Source organism: Pinus tabuliformis, chromosome 9, assembly GCF_031772625.1.
Source record: "Pinus tabuliformis cultivar Carrire ecotype Pingquan chromosome 9, CPIR1, whole genome shotgun sequence".
Taxonomy (NCBI): domain Eukaryota; kingdom Viridiplantae; phylum Streptophyta; class Pinopsida; order Pinales; family Pinaceae; genus Pinus; species Pinus tabuliformis.
In genome coordinates, this window is record NC_142307.1 from 873193597 (window position 1) to 873215430 (window position 21834).

The following is a 21834-nucleotide window of genomic DNA, read 5'->3' on the forward strand; positions in this document are numbered from 1 at the left end:
ACCATTTCCTCTTTTAATTTTTTAGTTTCCTTAATTTTAGCACAACTTACTATTTTTGGCAGTTTTTTCGGGTCCTCGACTTCCAGAGCCTTTTTGAGGCCTTAAACAATGTTTTTTGGGAAAACCGGGATAAAATGGGACTTTTATTGATGTTTTCCATGTGAAATTTGTATACCTCGGATAGATTTTTTTAACGAGGCATATTCCGTGTCAAATAGAGATCATATGTCAAAGTTACAATCCCAGGAAGTTGATGTACCAATTTACCCAAACGAGGCCCATTTTTTTGGTGCTTCATCTCCTAGGGTTATGTTTTTGGATGTTTAGGGTTTTCCATTGTTTCTCAATAATAAATTGGCCTTTGAGCCTCATTGTAACATAGTTCAGAGGCATGTAGCTACCACATCTCTTCTCAGGGATAAGCGACCATCGCTCAAGCTAGTTTTATGTCCATTCTGTTTGTAAGCATATTTCAGTATTTGATATTAATGAAAAGAAGTGTTATTTTTGTTGCATCTCCATATTTATGGTTATATCTAGAATTTGTTGCGTTCCTACTTAAGTTCAAATTAGTGGTATCATAGCGGTCTGCTCTTTCTCTATTTTTCTTTGCATGTCCCCAATGAGGTCGGGATATAAGGAGTTAGGGCTCGAACTAGTCAAACCTTTGCAAGACCAACCTTGCAAATCTCAACGAACTCCCGTGGAGAAAGAGAAGAAATATGAGGGGGAAGGAGATCCTTTCAAAATATTTCTCGAAGAAGCCCTCGAGCGACAAAGGAATGTGAAGATGGACAAATTTTCCCAGATTCTTTAGCGGCTACCCAAAGGCGATGCATCTCCTTCCAACAACTACTCTGGAAGTGCCACACCCTTTAAGGTACAAGTGAACTTTGACATCCCCATATTTGAAGGTTTGATAGATGCAAACGCCGTAGATAAATGGTTAAATCTGCTAGAAGGATTTTTTTTGTTCATGATTTTTCTAGATGGAAAAACATTACTTTTGCATTTCTCAAAGTTGCCCCCCACATCAAGGACTAGTGGGAAACCTATTTTGAGAAGAAGGACAAAGGTACACCCTCACTATTTTTAGCCACACCCACTTGCAATTCATTATGGGATGCCATCAAGGAGTAGTACTACCATGTCGGAAGCTATGAGGATAAATACATAAAATGGACCACGCTGCGACGGGGAAGGGGCCAAGTCGTGCCGAAATTTACAAATGTTTTTCATACCCTTCGCACAAAGTTGGGTATCAAGGATTCTGAGTGACATTTGGTACTCATGTACCGCGACTACCTACACTTGTACATCTAGGATGAGATGGATTTCCTGGACATCTCCTTGCTTGACATGACGTATTGATACACTGTCAAGATTAAGAATAAGTTTAAATAGAGGAAGCGAGACTTTGGATCTACGAATCCAAAGTAAGGGAAAGTCACCCCCAAGCCACAAAGAAAAAGACAAATCTAAGGCGGGGTGACCCAGGACAACCCGTCGAAGCCATAAGAAAAGAACAACACCATGAAGACAAAGAAGGACATGGGGAAATGGTGTGAGTTCCGTAAGAGCTCCGATCACAACACGAGTGAGTATCAGGCCAAGCAGTCACTAGTGACCGAGCTGAAGGCTTCTGAATCAGACGCATGTTTAGACTTTGAGTTAGAACTTGAAAAACGGAAGCAGATCATTAATGCGGAGCCTAGTGCCATCGTGGCCACCAGTAAGATCCAAAAGAATGAGCCTGAAGATCCAAAGTAGGGGGAACGCCTCTTCCACTCATCGATATGGGTGAAGGGTTATTTGTTGTAGTTCATTGTCGACATCGGGAGCCAAAAGAACCTCATTTCAGTAGAGGTCGTGAAGCGGCTGGGCCTACTGACTACAACGCACCCACAGTTGTACACCAGCAGGTGGCTTCACCAAGGTCGATATATCTGCATCAGTCATCAGTGTCGCCTTACCTACAACATCAAGCCCTTCATGGATGAGGTACTGTGTGATGTTTCCCCTCTTGAATTTTATGATGTATTATATGACAACCATACATGTGGAAGCGACATGCTGTATATGATTCTAGACCTTGCTATGTGATTGTTACTTTGGGAAATAAGTTGTATATGATACCAATGATAGCCCCACCTACTACCATCACTTTGATCATTGCAAAGCAATGCAGTAAGATCATTTCACAGACCAGGAAATTTGTTTTCCTTATGATTCACCCTCAGGGAAAGAAGAAGATTGTGGCCGCGGCTTCCAGACTGGGCTCCTCCACACACTAGCAGCAGATGGAAAAGGTCATGGAGTAGTATAGGGACATTTTATCCTCACCTACGAGGGTGCCTCTACACTGTCATGTAAACCACTCCATCGATCTGACCCCGGGCATGCCGCTACATAATGGACCGATTTATTGACGTTATGTTCTAGAGAACGATGAGATCAAGAGGTAGATTCAGGAGTTGTTGCATAAAGGGCACATCAATCTAAGCTCATCACCCTGTGGAGCCCAATTGTATTGGTACAAAAGAGGGATGGGACGTGGAGACTCTGTATTGACTATTGGGCGCTGAACAAGATCACTATATGGAATAGGTACCCAATCCCACAGATTGATGACCTTTTGGACTAGCTAAAGGGGGGCAAATATTTCAACAAGATTGATTTGAAGTCCAGTTATCACTAGGTACCTATCGAACCCTCTGATGTGTGGAAGACTACCTTCAAATCTAAGGAGGGCCTTTTCGAATGGTTGGCCATGCCTTTCGGGTTAACAAATGCCCCCAAAACCTTCATAAGATTGATGGAAGACATCTTGGGACCCTTCACCAATGATTTTGTGGTGGTGTATATAGATGACATCTTGATCTTCATCCAGAGTTGGGAAGAGCGCCTCCACCATATTTGACAGGTTCTCCAAACCTTGTGACAACACAAGTTGTATGCCAATTTGGAAAAATGCACTTTTGGCATGACCCAGGTTCAATATATGGGGTACATAATTGATGAGTAGGGTGTGCATGTGGACCCAACCAAGATACAAGTCATTATGGATTGGGCAGCCCCAACCACTCTAACAGAGCTCCGTAGTTTAATGGGCCTTGTTAATTTCTACTGTAGGTTCATATTAGGGTTCTCTCATATCACTTGGCATTGAAGCAAGCAACGTTTGAGTCTTGGAACAGGTAAATCAAAGCAGTTTTGGTTTTTTTCCCAAGTATGCTAGTTGGATGGGGTTGGATAAGGAGGTTGAGAAGTAATATTTTTCATGTATTCCTTCTAGGAGCATGGTTAGTGAGGGTTCTTAAGTTTATGAATTTTTTTCAAAAGAAGCAGCTCATTCAAAAATTTTGCACTTTTTGACAAGGCATTAGGGTTTGATGAAAATGAGAAATTTTGTCATATTTTTGGTGAGTGGGGACTTGAAAAGGGCTTTCAGGATTTTTAACATCATCATTAGGTTGTTTATCTTATTTAGAGACCTCAACACTAATCAAAATCATGAAGAATAGGTTTCACTATGCTTTCATACAAGCATTGCACTTTTGTTGTAGATGGAGTCTTGAGAGATGGAAGCTCTACAAAATGAAAGGAGGTTTCTCAAGGGGAAGTTTATGATGTCCATGATATTTCACACGTGCATCAGTCATTGAGAAGCTTAGAAAGTGACTGGATCTATATGAACCATCAATTCACTGCGCTTATGTGCTACATTTTTGTTGGACTAGGAGGTTGTGCTACATTCCCACACAATCAACCTTTTGACCGTGGATTTTATGTATAAAAGTTATGTATTTCTTTTTATGGTCATGGTTAATGTTTGGTGTCATATAAGGACTTTGAAACTCAATTTAGACTTTGTATATGTAAATTTTCTTGAAAAAGACTTGGTCAAATAGTACCTAGTTTTTAGAAAAGCAGTTCTATATTCACTGCATTAGGTAGAAAAAGAAATCCTTTCACCGAATTCAATTCCTAGAGGTGGAAAATGATCCTCTTTTATATATTTATGATGTAATCTTGATGAAGAAAAGGGTTGGTCAGGGTTAGGAAAAGAAACATTGTGTGCATTGTACTTTTCTGATATTTTCCAGTGAATGAAAAAGACAAAGGTGTGACTTTACAGGGATTCCTATGTCAGCTCTTGATGGTGATGTGCTTCTCTATGTTGTAAGTTTGTCTCTTGTCATTTCCATTCTTTGAATGTATGTCTTTATGTTTGGTTAAATAAGGATTTATCTCAGAACTCACTGTCAAAGAGCTCTAAAATAGTTTGCTAAACAATTTATGTTTTCTTCTTAAGTGGCGTTTAGAATTCATACTTTAGTTAGATGCTCTATATGTCATTTCCACCTTTCCTCTGGTCACATTTATACAACGAATTAAATTTAAAACGTCACTAGGAATACCTACATTGCCCCTGTCAAAATATCCCTCATCCCTTCATCTCCTCATTGGAAAAACAATCAACTTTATATGACTGTATGCCCAACATATGTTCCCTCTACCCTACCATCAAATTGTTAAAACTTAATCCCCTCTGACCATTATACCTAGCCTAAGATCTAAGTGACTAGACATTCAGATAGAGAGAGCCCTCTATGAAGCTGGAAGGGCTAGATTCTAGCTTCTAAGTAGTTTGTGGTTACCTTTGGGTTCCTCTCATCAACCTGGGGGAATTATGAAGTGCTAACATAGTTGTGTCATTGTCGGGGAGCATAAAGCTTGAAGAATTCCCTAAAAAAATTTGCTATTAGAGACAAATATGGTTCCTGAAGGTCACTGTGAAATATAAATTGATAGGTTGAATATTTACCCAACTTTAGTGATATTAGAACCAACTGCAATAAATTCCTGTAGGAAATCTGGCTTCTAGAAGAGTACACACTAGGCATCGTCCAGATCCTAATCCACCTAAGATCTTGACTAGTCCAGAGAAGTTATTTAGTAATAAGAAGCCTAAAAAAGAAATAGATACCAGTGTCATAAAAAAATAATTGTCCCTACCATAAAAGGTCGAATCAGTGGACCACACTCAGTTTGATTTGAATTTTGAACAAATCCTGTTTACATCTAAATCATAAAACAATCCGATAGAAGCAATTTTTTATCAAGAAAAGTTACTATCCTTTATTCCTTTTCAAAAAGAGAGTGTATTGGAATCAAACAAGGATATTTGGAAATAATTTCATAAGTTAGAACATCTTGTCTGTCAGTTGTAGGAAGCTCCTACTAAGTCCTCCAAATTACAACATTATGTCCTAACTATTTCTGCCCCATCATTTTCTGCTCCATTGAACATCGCATTGAGTCTTTCTCCTATTGTTTCCATTGTTCTTACCCCTCCTTCCTCATCAATTGTTCAAACAACAATCCACGTACCTTCCTCATCCTAATTTCAGACCCCAAAGGTTAGTACAAGTCCATCTCATACAATTATGGCTGTCTGTTATGCTCCATTGAATCTACAAGGTCCACTACATGATTTGCCCGAAAACTATGGCCAGATATTGCGTTAGTTCGATGGTGCAGGGGTTATTACATCACAACAACACCTTGATAAGTTGAATAACTTCATAGACCTGGAAGAGGTATACCACGAGGATGCTAAATTGAGGCTTTTTGGTTAGAGTTTTTCGAGAGAGGTAAAGAAATGGTTTAGAAGTCTGTCAGCTGCAAGTATTTCCAATTTCCAGCAGTTTGAACAAAGTTTCCTTGCCAAATGGGAAGTCGAGAAGAGCCCTCTGTAGATTTTGGCTGAGTATGATAATTTGAAGAGAGCTCCAGGAGAATCAGTGCAAGATTTTTCAGTAAGATTTAATAAAGTATATAATTCAATACTGACTAAAATAAAACCTCTCCAGGGTTAGCCTTACTTCATTATCCACATTGTTTTGATGCCGATCTTTCCTATCAACTTAGAGAAAGGAACCTAGCCAATTTGTAGGATATGCATAAAAATGTTGTTGCAGTGGAAGCTAATTTGTTGAATAAAAAGGCCAAAATGAAAGTTGAGAAAAGAGGAGTTAAAGAGGAGGCTTCATCTTCATCAGATAGAAAGTTGGATGTCATGGTGAAAACAATGGAGAAGTTGGTGGAGAGATTGACCTTAGAGAAAAAAGTTGTTGGTATAGATCAACATGCCCCTCCTCCAGTAAGAAATCCAAATTTTCAGAGGCGTCAAGTTCAAATCAAGCAAAGAAAACAAAGAAATCAAGGAGATTAGAAACAAATCAGACCTCCTTTCCAAGAGAATTTTGTAGACGATGAAGAGAAAACGAAATATTAGGACCAGATTCATTATTTTGGTGAAGAAGAGGACAATGTATTTTTGACAAAAGAAGAACAAGACTTTTTTTTGGAGCCACAAGAAGATATCATGCATATGGAATCAGAAGATTACAAGTAGAGGTACCAAAATGAAATCATGGAGGTACACAGATAGTATAACTTGAGAAAAAAAAAGGTTCTACTAAATCCTCCAAAGAAAGGCCAAGCTGATGCACCTACTTCTAGCCATAAAAAAGTTGTTCCTCCACAAGATATTCCTGAAAACAGAGACACTACCATCAAAGAGGTAGAGAAAGGTCAATCTTCTCTCAGTTTAGAAAATGAAATATCTAAAATAAAAATTTATGTTCCATTTAATTAACTGATCAAGAATGATACATACACGAGTCAAATTGTCAAAGCACTATTAACTTGAATGATGATCATCCTGAACTTCATTTTGTTCCAAAAGTTGAAGGAGATTCTCAAGATGGAGATGTCCCACCCTTCTATGTTAGTTTGAATGTGCATGATTTGATTCTACATAATGCAATGTTAGACTCAGGTCATCACATACTTTAATGCCAAAGGTTATTATGGATAAGCTTGGTTTGGACATCACAAGGCCATATAAAGATCTCTTTTCCTTTGATTCAGGTAAGGTGAAATGTTTGGGTTTAATCAAGGATTTGGTTTCCTCTCTCACTCAAATTATATGAAAAATCTTAGTGAAGGATATAGTTGTTGCTGATATTCCTCCAAAGTTTGGGATGCTCTTATCAAGATCATGGTCTGCAAAATTGAAGGGTAATTTATAGATGGACACATCATATGCCACAATTCATGTTTCTGGAAAGCCAAGGAGATTGTATAGAGAAACCTGGATGAAATACATGGTAAGTGGCAAGGAAAGGACTAATAACCATCCTATTTATTCAGTTCATTCTGATATGGATTCTTTCATAATATATAATGATTTGTGTTTGGAGGAAGACAATCAAAACAAGGACAACATATTAGAGGAGAATGAAGGTGAAATGTAGGGAACAAAATCATATTGGATGAGAATGGTGACCAATTAACACAAATTCTTGGAGGTTATGACCATAGGTTTCTTTTATTTATAGTTCTAATGATTTTTTATCCATGTCGCATTATGTAAAGGTTTGGCACACCTAGCCTATTTATGTAGATTTTTATTTACAAGATGCTCTAGTTAGACAAAGTCTTTGCAATTTCAAAACTTTGAACGTATGCTACTATTCTGGTTTCCCTTCGGGAAGACCAACAACAAATAATATTAGTCTATGTAAACCTCTTTTGAAGTAATGCAAAGTGCCTAACTTCAAAGATATATATTCTAATAATCTTAACTTCCATTGGTATCTATAATGTGAATGGGTTTTAGATATTATACATATTTTTTATTTTTTAATTATAATTAAATAAAAAATAATTGTTTTAAATTTTTTATGTTTTGATTTTTATTAGGTATATTTTTGAATCATTTTTATTGGAAATTGGATAGGATTTGTTATAATCACAAGTTTTCGCTGTGAAATTTGCATAATCCAAGTGTTCTTTGAAAGAGAAAAATCCATTTATCCATTCAAAAAAAAAAATTAAATGGATTTGTCTCTTTCAAATATTTTTAGAACACTTGGATTATGCAAATTTCACAACTCAAACTTGTGGTTATAACAAATCCCTATCCAATTTCCTATAAAATTAAGTGAAAAATATACCTAATAAAAATCAAAACATAAAATAATTATTTTTTATTTAATTATAATTAAAACTTAAATTAAATAAATAAAATGGAATATCTAAGACCCCTTTACATTTTCTTTTGCAAGAAGTGGTTCACAGGTGGCCGCTACATCCACGGAAAATCTGGACAGATCAACCCCGAAGGGAATCTTTTAAAGCCCTTCGGCCGACTAGCATGGCCTAACCCCAAGGGCGTTGAGGAGAATTGACCCTCTGACCTCCCGATCGGCGAGGTACTTAACAAAAGGGACTCGATCAGTTGAGCTAACCCTTAGGGCTACCCCTTTGCATTATACATATCAATGGAAGTTAAAATTCTTAGAATATATATATTTGAAGTTAGGCACTTTGCATAGACCAATATTATCATAAAGTCATGAATGCTTTGTGATGTTAGAGGGCATAAACTTGAAAAACTTTATGATTTGGATTAAAAAGGATTCCGATTGAATTATTTGAGAGAGAATAATGGGTTTCTCGCAAAGTGCTAGGATTTTTTTCTTTGTGGAGCTGTGTCAAGAACCGTCGTCGAATATGAGCTCGCTTCAGCCATCAAAGGAGAGCCAAGGAATGGGGAATATGAGATCAAATTTCTCCATGGTGATAGTCTTGGGTGGTATTTGGTTCCACATGATGAAAAATGGTCACCTCTCCATTGTTGTGCACCTATGGCCCAAGAGGGCAAGTGAAGGCTTAGACCTTCGGAAGATTCCCACATTTGGGCTCGCTATGAGAAAGAAGTCAAGGTTCAAATATTAAACAACTGATTCAAAGGCTGCAACACTGGTAGAGACTTCACATGTATGGAGAGGACATGGCAGGCTCGCACTACAAGGTTGATGCCCAAATACCTTTTTCCTTCAAACCTGGTCTCTTATGCATGCATAGCCATGATGGGAATGCAATCTGTGATGGGGCAGATACTTGTGCACATGGTTGATTCGATTTCTCAATGATATCACATTCACTCTCTTAGATTTGAGCTCCTTGAAAGAAAGGAAAAGTTTGATGTGGAAACCTTCTAGATCTTCATTAAAAGCATTAATGGGGTGTCCTCTCTTTTTTGGACTAGGACTTCTGACACAGTGAAAAATATGAAGCAATACATTGAGAATAGGTTGGGAATACCTACAAATACATAATGCCTTCTTTTTTAAGGGAAGATTCTTCAGTATTTCTCCTAAAAGGAATACCACTACATATCAAGGAACATTGCCATTATCTTAAACCTGGGGTTGTGAGGAGGAGCTCTAGGACCCAAAAAGCCCAATGGATCCACCTTTTACAAGGATGTCGCAGGAGAAGGCTTCTAGTTCAGTAGATCAACCCAAATATGAACCAATACCCTACATCTTGGAACAAATAAAATAAGTGCCTACCATGGAGGTTAATCTCCTGGAAGTAAACTATCGTTTTTTTACTCTCTGATCCAAGACAATGATTTGTAGGTTCAACAGCTTCTGGCCTAAATCTTAGGCTTTACACCAATGGGTATTTTCTTCCTCGACCCCCAACTATGACATCTAATTATGTTCCAAAGGTTTTTTTTATAGTTCAATTTAATACTCAAGAAGACTTGGAGAAACTATTAAATGATGGGCCCTAGTTTTGGGGAAGAGCTAGGATCTTCATAACCTGATTATTTCTAGACTTTGAGGTCTAAAAAATGGTGGTTCCAATAATGTCAATTTGGGTGAGGCTTCCAAATATCCCCCTCGCATTTTAGCACCACAAGGTTCTAGATGAAATTGGAAATAACTTGGGAAAATTAAAAAAGATAGATCTTGAAAGAACAAAGAAATTTTTATTTACTTTCATCAAAATATGTGTAGAAATAGGCCTCAACAAAGGTCTACCTAATCACATTCAATTAAAGAAAAAAAAATGTTCAGTGGACCAAAGTATTATATTATGAGAATACGACTTTTAGATGTTGATCATGCTACCAAACAAGACATTTGTAGAACACATGTCCACAAGTAGAAAAGATCCCAAGAAAGAAAAATGGACAAACACACAAATCAAAATGATGGAAAACCTCTGAACCCACCTCTCAGAAGAAGAAGAAGAAACAATGGAAGATCCTCCAATCCAAGCAGAAGAGGACGCAAAGGCCCATAATGGAACCATATCCATGAGAAAAACGACACTGAAATACAAGAGAATCATGCATCCAAACAACATAAAAATGAGACTCTTTCAAAAAATGGGATGGGGGATGAAAAAAGAGCTCATGTTTCCGAAAGCTCAGACTCAGACAAAGAATCTCCTCTAAACAATTTGAGTAGTGAATTGACATTAGTTCTAGTTGCTCCAAACACGAGGATGACAAAAAGTGTAGAAAAAAAATGAAAGAAAGAGAAGTTAATCAATTACTATCGAACTTAACTTTGACATTTGTACATATATATTTTTATTTTTATTTTTTTCTTTGTCTCTCTCTCTTTAGATTATACCTAAAATAAATATTTAGTAAATGTTAATTAATTAACATAGTTTTTAATATAAGGGCAGTGGGAGCAAGAGAGGTTATTTTTCATGACAATTAAAAAAAATAGAATTAACTTTCTCGTGGGGTCTCTGGAAAAGATCAAATAACTATAAATACACCTATGCTTTGTACTAGGGATCGATGCTAGTAACCTAGTAGGGGATTCAATGTCAAACCATTTTAGGAGATTTTCAAATTGTTCTTAAAATTTCAAGGAAAAAATAATTCTCTAAACACATTTCCCTTAGTTATAATAAAAAACCTTCACTCTCTAAACACATTTCCTTTATAGTTATAATAAAAAAGGTAAAATGATTATTATCAAGGATTGGAAAATATAAATTTGCCACATACTCGAGCAATATTGGTTTTTTGCGGCCTGCTCCTTCATAACTGCAAGCAAATGACAACATATTATTTTAGATAATCACCTTTATTATATTTAATTTGGATAACAAATTTATTGAGTCAAGAGGCTCATTCTACAACCCAGTATAAGGAGATGTGTAAGTTTGTCTATCTGTTTGTGCCCCTTTAAAATAAAAAGTATGTTCTAAATATAAAAATAATGTCGACTATAATTAAAACAAAAATGAATATGTTGTAAAGTAATTAGAAGTAAAAAATGTGTGAATCAAATATTTAAATCTTATACTTTTCAAAAATATTTCAAAAAGAGATTTAAACAAGGCCACATAGCTAGCGTTTCCCTGCAGCTTAGTTCAATTATTGAATTTTGAAATGTATGAACTAACTATTGTATTTGAACAAGGGCTACTTTGTAGATATTCTTGCTTATTTTAAGTATCCTTAAATTAGAGGCCCATGTCACAAATGTTATCAAATGTATTATTATAATAAACATACATAAACACATGTTATAAGCGTTGACTAGGGCCAACCTAATTTTAAATATTAAATTAGTTTGTTTATACGTAGGGCCCTAATAACGTGAAAGTGTTTATAAATAACATTATAATATTAACTATTATATAATTTAACGTGAATTTTAGTAAATTAACCATTAGTTATACATGGTTTAGGATAATATGTACTTTCGCTGATTTGTAAATAAACACAATAATATCATTAGATAGTGATAATATTATAATATTATTATCTCCATAGGCTAATGCGAAAGTGTTTATAAATATAACTTTTAAAGAAAAACTGAGCAGTTTCCAAGGCATCTTAATGATATAGATTTCAAGCTCCACGCTATGCTTGGAGAAGGAGGCCAAATAAATTAATAATGATGGTATGTGGGAGGTATTTTGTTAGCTTGAATTTCCAGAAAAGGGGCCCACAATAATGATGGTGATTGCTCTAGGTCAATTATTTAATATATAGTTTTTAGATATTTATGTGGCTGAGAATGAAGCACATACACATCGAGCCTAACGATTGTGAAAGACGGGACCCGAAGAGTTGGTATGTAGTGTGGGATAACGACTTTACTAAATGAATTCATTATGTGTACATTTGAATGAATTAACATTTTATTTTATTTTTTAGTATGGAGTACATCTGTCATTTTATAGTGGAAGTTGTACATTAAATTGTACAAGTACATCTGCCATCATTACATAATAAGAGGTGAAAGGAATAAATTTAAATATGGTTTAAAAAAAATAAAATTTAATTTATAATGTTAAACTTTGGAAAAAATTCATAAATTTTTGGACAACTTAAATTTATTGTCAACACCAATTTTTTTTTGAATACGTTATTACCCTGCTGTCACAGGTAATAATAAGCATTTGTTTGAGTAGCTATTTCACAAATATTAATGTGACAATTGTTTTTTCATTGTATTTGTTTTAGCAACTATTTCCACAAATATTAATGTGACATTTGTTTTTTCATTTGCTTTTGTAGCATCCCAGGATTTAATGTTATATTACATGTATTATAGCTTTAGCTTTTTAAGCATTTGTATTGCTTTTCTTTTCATTTTTCAAAAGTTTTATTAATTAAATTAAATCTAGATATTTTTTAAAAATTAAAATTAATATTCTATTCTTATAACAGGTGGTGGTTTTGAGTAGGTTAATTTTTTAACATTGTAAATGATTTTGATAAAAAAAAAAATCAGATTAATTACATCATGAGTTTTTAGTATCTAATGTGGTTCATCATCAGGACAAAGGTGAAAAAATAAGGTCCATCATCAGGACAAAGGTGAAAAAATAAGGTCCATCATCAGGACAAAGGTGAAAAAATAAGTCAGTGAAAAAGTTTAAATAATGGGATTCATCTGGTTCTGTTAGGAAAAAACTGTTATGAATGAGCCGTTACAAATTAGTTGAATAAATTTATTATTATTTTGTTATGTTTTATTTTAGTTTATTAATATTTTTAATTAAAATATATTGAATTCAAATTAGTTAGATTAATTTAATAATAATATAATAAGAATTGAGTATTTGAAAATATATAATTAAAATAAGTTTAGTATAGTTATTATTAAAAAATGAATAATATCCAAAAATTATATTTAAATATCATTATATTAAAATATTGGATAATATTTTAATTAGGTCAAAGAGAATATATATTGTTGAATTTAAGCTTATATGATCCATATCAAGTTTTTTAAGAAGTTTTTTTTGGCGTAAATCACATTCTAATGCATTTGTCCAGGCTGCATATATAATATTTTAATTAGGAAATCAACGAGAGTATATATTACCCTATAAAAATAAAAATAATAAATTATTAATTGTTAATTATTAATTATTAAATGATATTAATAAAAAAATTAAATAAAATTTTGAGTGTAATTTAAAAATGTTTAGTTATATTTAACGTTTAGTTTTAAGTAAGTTAATTTTATTCACATACTAAAATGATATTAATAATAAAAAACTAATTAAAATTTCTATTGTAATTTAAAAATATTTAATTATATATTTTTTATTTACGTATAGATATTTTTATTTATTTATTTTTTAATAGTTTAATATATCATTTTATTGTATGAATGTGTAGGTTTAAATAATAATTATAAAGCAATTTTGAATTTTAAAAATTTAAATAATAATTATAACGTAATTCTGAATTTGTAGAATTTAAATAATAATGATAATAATTTAAAGAGGAAAATTATTCGGCAGGTAGAGTTCATTTATAAGGCAGTCTATTTGGTTAGTTTGCAGTTTATGAATGTTCATTTTCTAAGGCAGTCTCATTGGTTTGCAGTTTTTCGGATGCGGAAGTGGCGGATTTTCGCTACTTCTCGTTGGTACAACCTCCACTTCCCACCGGATTTCGCCAGGATACAGGTACGGACAATTACTTAAAATCAATGTAGACCCCGCAAATAGCTGTATTCGTGCTGTATTTATTACCAATATATATTTATTCGTGTCTAGGGGTCCATTTCAGACAAAACTATGTCTTGAGAGTTTGTTTTTGTTTTTTTAAGGAAAATGTTACATTTATGATCTATAATGATACCTAATAAGATCATATTATTGAAATTTACTCAAAAATAAATCATATTAATTAGTCCTTACATCAAATCTCAGTAATATAATTATTTCGAAAAGCAACCTCATTAAAAAAAATATCTAAAAGAAAAGAAAACTAACTTTCATGGCTATTCCACGAATAGTACTGTAGCCATTCTCGTAGGGTTGGTCTGTAATCGTGGCGTACGGTTAATGTGGCATTTCTTTTTTCATTTGGGTTCGTAGCATGCCAGGATTTTACATGTGCTGTAGCTTTAGCCTGTCACCCATTTCCCTGGTTTTCCTTCTCATTTTTCAAAACTGTTTCTTCAGTTAAATTAAATCAGGTTAGTTTGTAAAAATTGAAATTAATCTCCAGTTATGTGGATGACGGTGATGTGACCTTTGAAGTGACACGTAAGACCAATCCCAACCCATTAAAGTAATGATTCATCACATGGAAAATTTCGGGCAGTAGTGATTGTCTCGATTTCATTTTAATAAATATATTGTTTAATTTCATTCACTATTCACTCTGAGTGGCCTTTATGAGTTATGGATCTATTTTAACACTAGTAATTGTCCCAAAAGGTACAAAGAGAGGTGGATAGGATTATTAAATTGGAATTGTTGAATTTTTCTAGAAGAGTTAAATGGTTTGTGGAAAACTTTGTTTTCTTGCACTAGATCATTTTGCAATTACTTTTATTTAGATGTTTTGTTTATATCTATATTACAAGGAACACATTGAATGTCTTATTTCATTTTTGCTATCCTTACTAATATCCTTTTCGTGCTTTTTCTTGATCAATTTGATGAAATATTCCATTATCTTTTGGTCAAAGTCCTCACCTGTATATTAGTGTACATCCCGGTAAGTTCAAAGCTCGAAAGCCAACCAGAAAAGCCAATGATAACCACCGTGCACTTACTCAAATTCGTAATGTAAAACTGCCAGACAGAGTTCAGACAGATTACCTCCAAGATGGGTATCACCATTTTTAGCCAAAACCTCAAAAACTCCGTTGTCAATAGTCAGAACGCTGACATCAAACGTGCCATCGACAAGATCAAAAACAATAATATTTTTCTCTCCACCCTTCTTGTCCAAGCCATAAGCTATTGCTATCGTTGTGGGTTCGTTGATAATAAGAGCTACATTCAAGCCAGCAATAACACCAGCATCCTTCGTTGCTTGGCGCTGTGCATCAGTGAAATAAGCTGCACAAGCCCACAAGTTAACAGTCACAATGCAGTCAACAATTGGTTAACACTTTTACCCTGAACCATTTGTAAGACCATAATTTATTATTTCTTGGCATGCAATGTTAAAACTTATGAAACTTTCCTGCTTGGTCTAGCTGATCGAAAAAAGTAAATCCCATTCCTCATTCTACAAAAAGAAAAGAATATGTAGAATAAAATTCAGTCGAGTCCTCTTCATTGAAAAAACTCGACAGTTTATCTAGCACCAACTTAACTGTAAAACCTGGCTTTCATTTACCAAAAAGAATTTAGTCCCAATGAACAAGTCTGTTTATGATTTACCTAAAACTCAAAATGTGCAACAAACGTTTTCTTCCAACAAATTACCTTCCGTAGTGAAGAAAAACCACTTAATGTTTCCAATGTCTTATTATTACAATCAAGATTTAGACAATGCGAATCTTTATGCAGAAACCAATCGAGAGCCCAATTAATGAAATGGAAATACCTTTATGTGTTCGACATACAACATACCCACAAGAATACCCAGGTAGGCTTGATAGCCAGAGTGATCAACTATGTAAACCAATTTCAGAGTTAAAATAAATCCTCAGACATAGCTAGAATTTTTAGAGAAAGTTTTAACAAGCCATAATATATTACAAGTAGCAATCATCGCAACTAGCATTTCCCCCAACAGTGCACAACGAAAGGAACTTGAGCATTCTTGAAATATTTGAAGAGTACAAAAAGTTCTTGTGCAAAATGTGCAAGAGTATATAACGGAAAAAACTGTCTTAGCATATAAAAATAGCTCTGTAATGGAGTTGAACTAAGATAGCTTAGCCAACTCCATCGATGAAAACATCTGCACATTGCCCAAATCACATATAGAGATGCGATAATGCTATTCTAAGCCCCAAATACAAATCAAAATTAAATGTCGGAACTCAAGAGCAAACTCCAATGATACAAAACTAATTGAATCCGCCAATCCCTAAATATGCAAAAAGCATTTTAACAAAGCTATTCAAAAGCATCATCATTGTCATCTGGAAGGGGTTGGGCCGAAACTGCTACAAGTTCTGCCTCGTCCCTGACAACATAAAATATTGTAAGCCAAAGTTTCAATCTTTTAGAAATGGAACAAATTATTTCAATAAAAGTTAACAAAAAATAATAAGAAAATAGCATTCTACTTACTGCTGCTAGGTTGCAAGGTCTATCTGAACCTCAGGAGGAGAAAGAGCAGGTGACTCCACAAAATGAAGGTTTGGATCCCTATAAAAATAACCCATTATAGAATCAATGCAAATTTTTTAATATAACATTTATATTAGGGAGCATCAGAAGCTAGATTAAAGGCTCACCCTGAGAGCTTCCGTGCCAAGTACAGGAATGGCTTCTCAAAGTTGTAGTTACTTTTTGCAGATATCTCATAGTACTGAAGATTCTTCTTTCTATGAAAAGTAACTTGCGTAGCTTTCACTTGCCTATTCTTCAGATCAACCTTGTTTCCACAAAGAACAATAGGAATGTTCTCACACACCCTGAAATTCACAAAGATATTTAGCTAATCGGTTCAAGCAGTTGTGCCACCACACAATTAAGGAACCTTCATTTCTACTTAGAGATCCAACCCCTCTGCAAAAGAGCTACCCACAAAGATCTCTGTGCCACATTGGGACATTCTTGTAAGTCAATCGTGTAGTAACATCAAACATGATAACTGCACATTGCCCATGAATACTGCAACAAACAAAATCCCAATCAGTAAATAAGAAGGAAACAAATAAATAGAAGTGGAAAAATACGGAACCCTCGCCAATTCAATCAGGAAAATGCCAACAGAAACAGGAAAAGCAAACCAGTATTGATCAAAACAACCAATAACATAGTCTGTCTATAAATTCAAAATTAAACTAAATTAAAATTCAAATAAATATAAGTGGAAAAATACAAAACCCTCACCAATTTAACGAGGAAAATGCCAACAGAAACAGGAAAAGCAAACCAGTATTGATCAAAACAACCAATAACAAAATCTGTCTATAAATTCAAAATTAAATTAAATTAAAATTCAAAATAAAGAGACATAAATGAGTAAAACATAGCGCTCATAAAAAGGAACCAAAAAAGGGCTCATAGTTGCTCCATTGTCATTGATATTGAGGTTAAAAGGTATTACTATTGAGCCCACACTACATACATATCAACACGGGAAAATAGAATTGATAAGTCAAAAGTTCTCTTGGGATCGATCCAAGTTTAAATCCATGTAGGACCTTTTTAAGCAAAAAGTTGAAAAGGCACCCCAAAAGCTCAAATGTACAGTGCTCCAATCAACAGGTGTCTACTACACCTGTAGAGGATGACAAAAAACACTGGTTTCGTAAAGTCCCAAGAGACTACTCCTCTACCAAAGGATCCAACAAAGAGAATTATGACAAGGCATGATTAAGATTCTTCATATCAAGGAAAAGATTCAGTTACTAGAATCCCAAAAAATAAGTATATGCAATTAATGGTGGTTGAATCTCCTAGAGTGATTTAATCAGAAAATTGATTGTAAGAAGGTAAGGAGAAAGAAAGGGGAAATGGCAAGATTTTCCTTAAGGCTTAAGGCATTATATTATCTTTCTAATTTACACAACCCAAGATCTGCCTGCTGATGAAGAAAATCATATTTGAAGTTTTGTCCATGGGCATATTTATGGTAAAGACTGTAGATCAAACTGCAGAACCACTAAAAATAGGATCTGATATTTGTAATTTTTTGTTGGGCCGCAAACTGGAAAACACAACCCAGTAAACCCTGAAATGAAGAGGGACATGACTGAAAACCTTTACAACACCGATCCATGGGGCGACCTAGTGACACTGTTTATATCAAATCTAAAAGCCAACCACATCAATATAAATTGTGATGGGGATTCAAATGTGTCCAAGAACAAAAAAAAATGGAAAATACCTCCAAACAAAATACCATTTATTGCAGAAGGCAGTGCATACAAAAGCTTTGTAATTATAAAAACAAATCATATTGTACTCGCGCTCGTATTTCTTCTCAAACTCCCCGATAAGATGACGCTTCACGAAGGTTGTCTTCCCTGATTCACAAAATATATTACAGTCAATCTAACTGATTTAAAAAGAAAACAGACAAAACTGAACATAAACCCTATTTATAGCGCACTAGATCCTCCATTGCCAACAATAACGAGCTTAAAGCTAGGGCAATCAGCGTGTTGACTGGGTAGAGCCTAAATATAAGAGAAAGCCAAACAAATAAGCACAAAATAAATATACCAATGTTATCAAAATCCAACCCAACCAATAAAGGGTTTAAAAACAAGCACGATGAACCATGAAGATCTGTGGCATACCATTTAACAAGATTAAGAGCACTTCAGACACCCAATTAGAGGACGAGACCACTGAAGGTGAGGCCTTGACGATATGAGGAAAACAAAAATTGCACGCGAAGAATGCAGAGCGCCCACAGAAAGCAGAAAGCGGAAATAAGAGGAATAGAAATGGTCGTGGAAGAAAACAGGAAGAGCAGAAAGTTGAAGAGGAGAAACAGAAATGAATTGCACGACAGATGTCAACCATATGGCAGTTGAAAGTGCACGCCACCTGTCAAGCATAGAAACAAAATGTAGACGAAAAGCTCACTCAAAGGAAGGCCTATCGGCCTAATTAGTAAAGTACACTGAAAGGAGGAGAACAATTTATTATTATTCAACTACGTCTATCATTATTATATAATAAGAGGTGAAAGAATTGAACCAATAATATTTTAGATAAAATGAATTTAAATATAGTTTAAAAATAATGCATTTTAATTTTTAATGTTAAATTTTGGAAAAATTTCATAAATTTTTGGACAACTTAGATTTAATGTCAACATCAATATTTTTTAATACATTATTACCTTGTTGTTGCAGGGAATAATAATAGATGATAACTAATTTATGTCATAACAACTTCATATATATATATATAGATATATATATATATAGATATATATATATATATAGATATATATATATATATAGAAAACAAATTAAGTTTTTATGGTTAAAATTTTTATTTGGTCTCATATATACTCTATTTAACATTCAAAAATACAATTTAAACAATGAAAAATAACACATTGTATTTTTCACTCTAAAAAAAATTACATGTAAATAAATTTGATCACTCTCGACTCATGTTAGATCCATACTTAAGATGAATTTACGCTGATTTATTTAATCAAAATAAATCCCACTCTTGTAATAAAAATATAGATACCAATAATAGATCATATGATCCTTAATCCCTGACTGCCCAACATGTTTGTCAGTGAATGACTTACTCGTTAACAAATTTAATAACAAAAAATGTGTAAGTGTTTTTAATGGTGTTAAACAAGAAATATTTTAGCTCCAATTGGTATTAGTGTGGCCGAATTAAGTCCTAAAAATATTTTTTTTTGAGTTATTTATTTAGTAATTGAGGCGAGTAAAAGAATGAGCCATCATAGGCGCAATTAATTACATACCAGACTTGACAAAAGAATCCAATCCTGGTATAATTGATTCTACAATCTAACATTAATAGGAAATGGTTGATGTCATCTCTAAAGGAGAAAGGCTCGAACTTGATCATTTTCATTGTGCACATAATCCTGGAATCTAGTAATTTCCATCTTTTCAATCGTCAAGAAGTATTTATCAGTTAGAACATCCAAACCCAACTGAGCCCTCTCAACATTCTCGAACGTTTCCCTGTAACTGTTCGTTACCATCCTTCCAAACATCTTCTCATAATCTTTTCTCACCTTTGAAATTGGATGCAAAGGTAACCCACCGAACAACTTGACTCTCTTCACAATCCCAGATAATTTCTCCATCTTCTCTCTCTAACTTCTCAACATTTTTGCAGAAGAGTGAAAGATTAAACTCTTTCTCTACATTTTTTGGTCCATCAAATTTTGAATAAATTATACTTGAACAATCATATAAGTAAACACTGTTGATATACACAAATAAACCTATATCATCCTTATTAATTTTTATATTATTTTTTTAACTTAAACAATTAAAAAAAATAAAAATTCTATTAAATAAATCATTTTCGTATATGTTGTAAAAAAATCTAATACATAAACATAAATGTGATATATCATTACAAAAAAATAAATAAAACAATCATACAAATAATAAATAGTTAGCCATCTAGCCCCAAGGGTTAGCTTAGTTGGTCAAAAACCATGCCTTGCCATCAGGAGGTCACAGGGTTGAATTTGCGCGAAGCCCTTGGGGTCAAGTCTTGCTAGTACTCATTGCCCAGATTTTTCTGTTTTTCCGTGGACGTAGCGATCACTCACTAACGAAGGTGTTCATGAACCACACTAAGAAAAAAAAAATTAAATAAATAAAATAAAATAGTTAGCCATCATTATGATTTTTCTCTGTTTCTTAAGTTTGTTTAAAACTTAAATTAGTATTTTTCCCTTTATTGTTTTGAGATAAAAATCCCTATCTTTTATACTTACATTTGCAATATGCCATAACAATCAAACTCTAATTGACTCCCATTTTCCTTCGACACGGTAATTTAGTAATATTGCACAGAGAGGCGACTAATGAGAGCGGCCAGTGGAAGATTGGAAAATGCGGAGATGCAGCGCCGCGTGAGCTCTAGTGTAGCCAAACCCTAGCTGCGCCTCGGCGCCTCAGCGCCCTTGCTGCCCTGCGGCCCATGGCTTAGGGCCTTTTGCCCCCCTTTGCGTTCCCTTCTAAGCTCCAGCGGTTCAGAGCGCTCGTCTTCAGCTGGGCGAATCAAATAAGCCGAGCTTGCCCTCATGGAGGTCCCAAGCTCGCCCCAGGCAGGCCCCTCTTCTGCCGAAGCTTTCTCTTGGCTCTTGGCCAGCTTGCCACAGAAGAAGAATAGCGAAGCAGCCAAGTTTGTCAAGAGGCTAGAAGACATTCCTGAAATCTCCCTGCCACCAGAGACCCCGATTCAAGTTGCCCTCTCCTTAGCTGAGCGGGCTCTTGTTGGCCAGTTCACTGGTCTTTGGCCTTCTCCTAAGACCACTGAGTCCTGGGTAAACAAGAACTGGGCTCCTCTGATCAAGAGCAGCGTCACCTCTTACTTCTTAGGACGAGGGTATTTCCTTTTCGAATTCACCTCAAAGGAGGACAAGGATCTGATCTTCCAGAATGGCCCCTATTTCATGGGCCCCCAGGGATTGTACCTCAATAGATGGACGCCAGATTTCGATCCTACAGTTGATGTCCCTTCGGCTGTCCGTGTATTGGTTAGACTTCCTAATCTTCCAGTCCATTGCTGGAACTGGGACTCGCTTAAACACATTGGAAATGCCCTTGGGAAATTCATAGATAGGGCTAACAACAAAGATCAATATGATTGTGCCCGTATGTGCGTAGAAGTAGATCTAGAGGTGGGTCTCTCGAAAGCCATAAAAATCAAAGTAGGAAGCTGGTCCCATTTGCAGAAGCTGGATTACGAGCAGCTGCCTTTCAAATGCCGAAAATGTCATGTCTACGACCACTTCGCCAGAGGTTTCCCAACCAATGTGGAACCAGAAAAGGGTAAAGAAGAAGCTTGGAATCAGGTCAA

General features: G+C 34.8%; 1 pseudogene; it reads right to left on the reverse strand.

The window, feature by feature from the left end:
• Window positions 1-15903: 15903 nt before the first annotated feature.
• On the reverse strand, window positions 15904-21057 carry LOC149151572 (GTP-binding nuclear protein Ran1B-like; annotated as a pseudogene).
• Window positions 21058-21834: the final 777 nt, after the last annotated feature.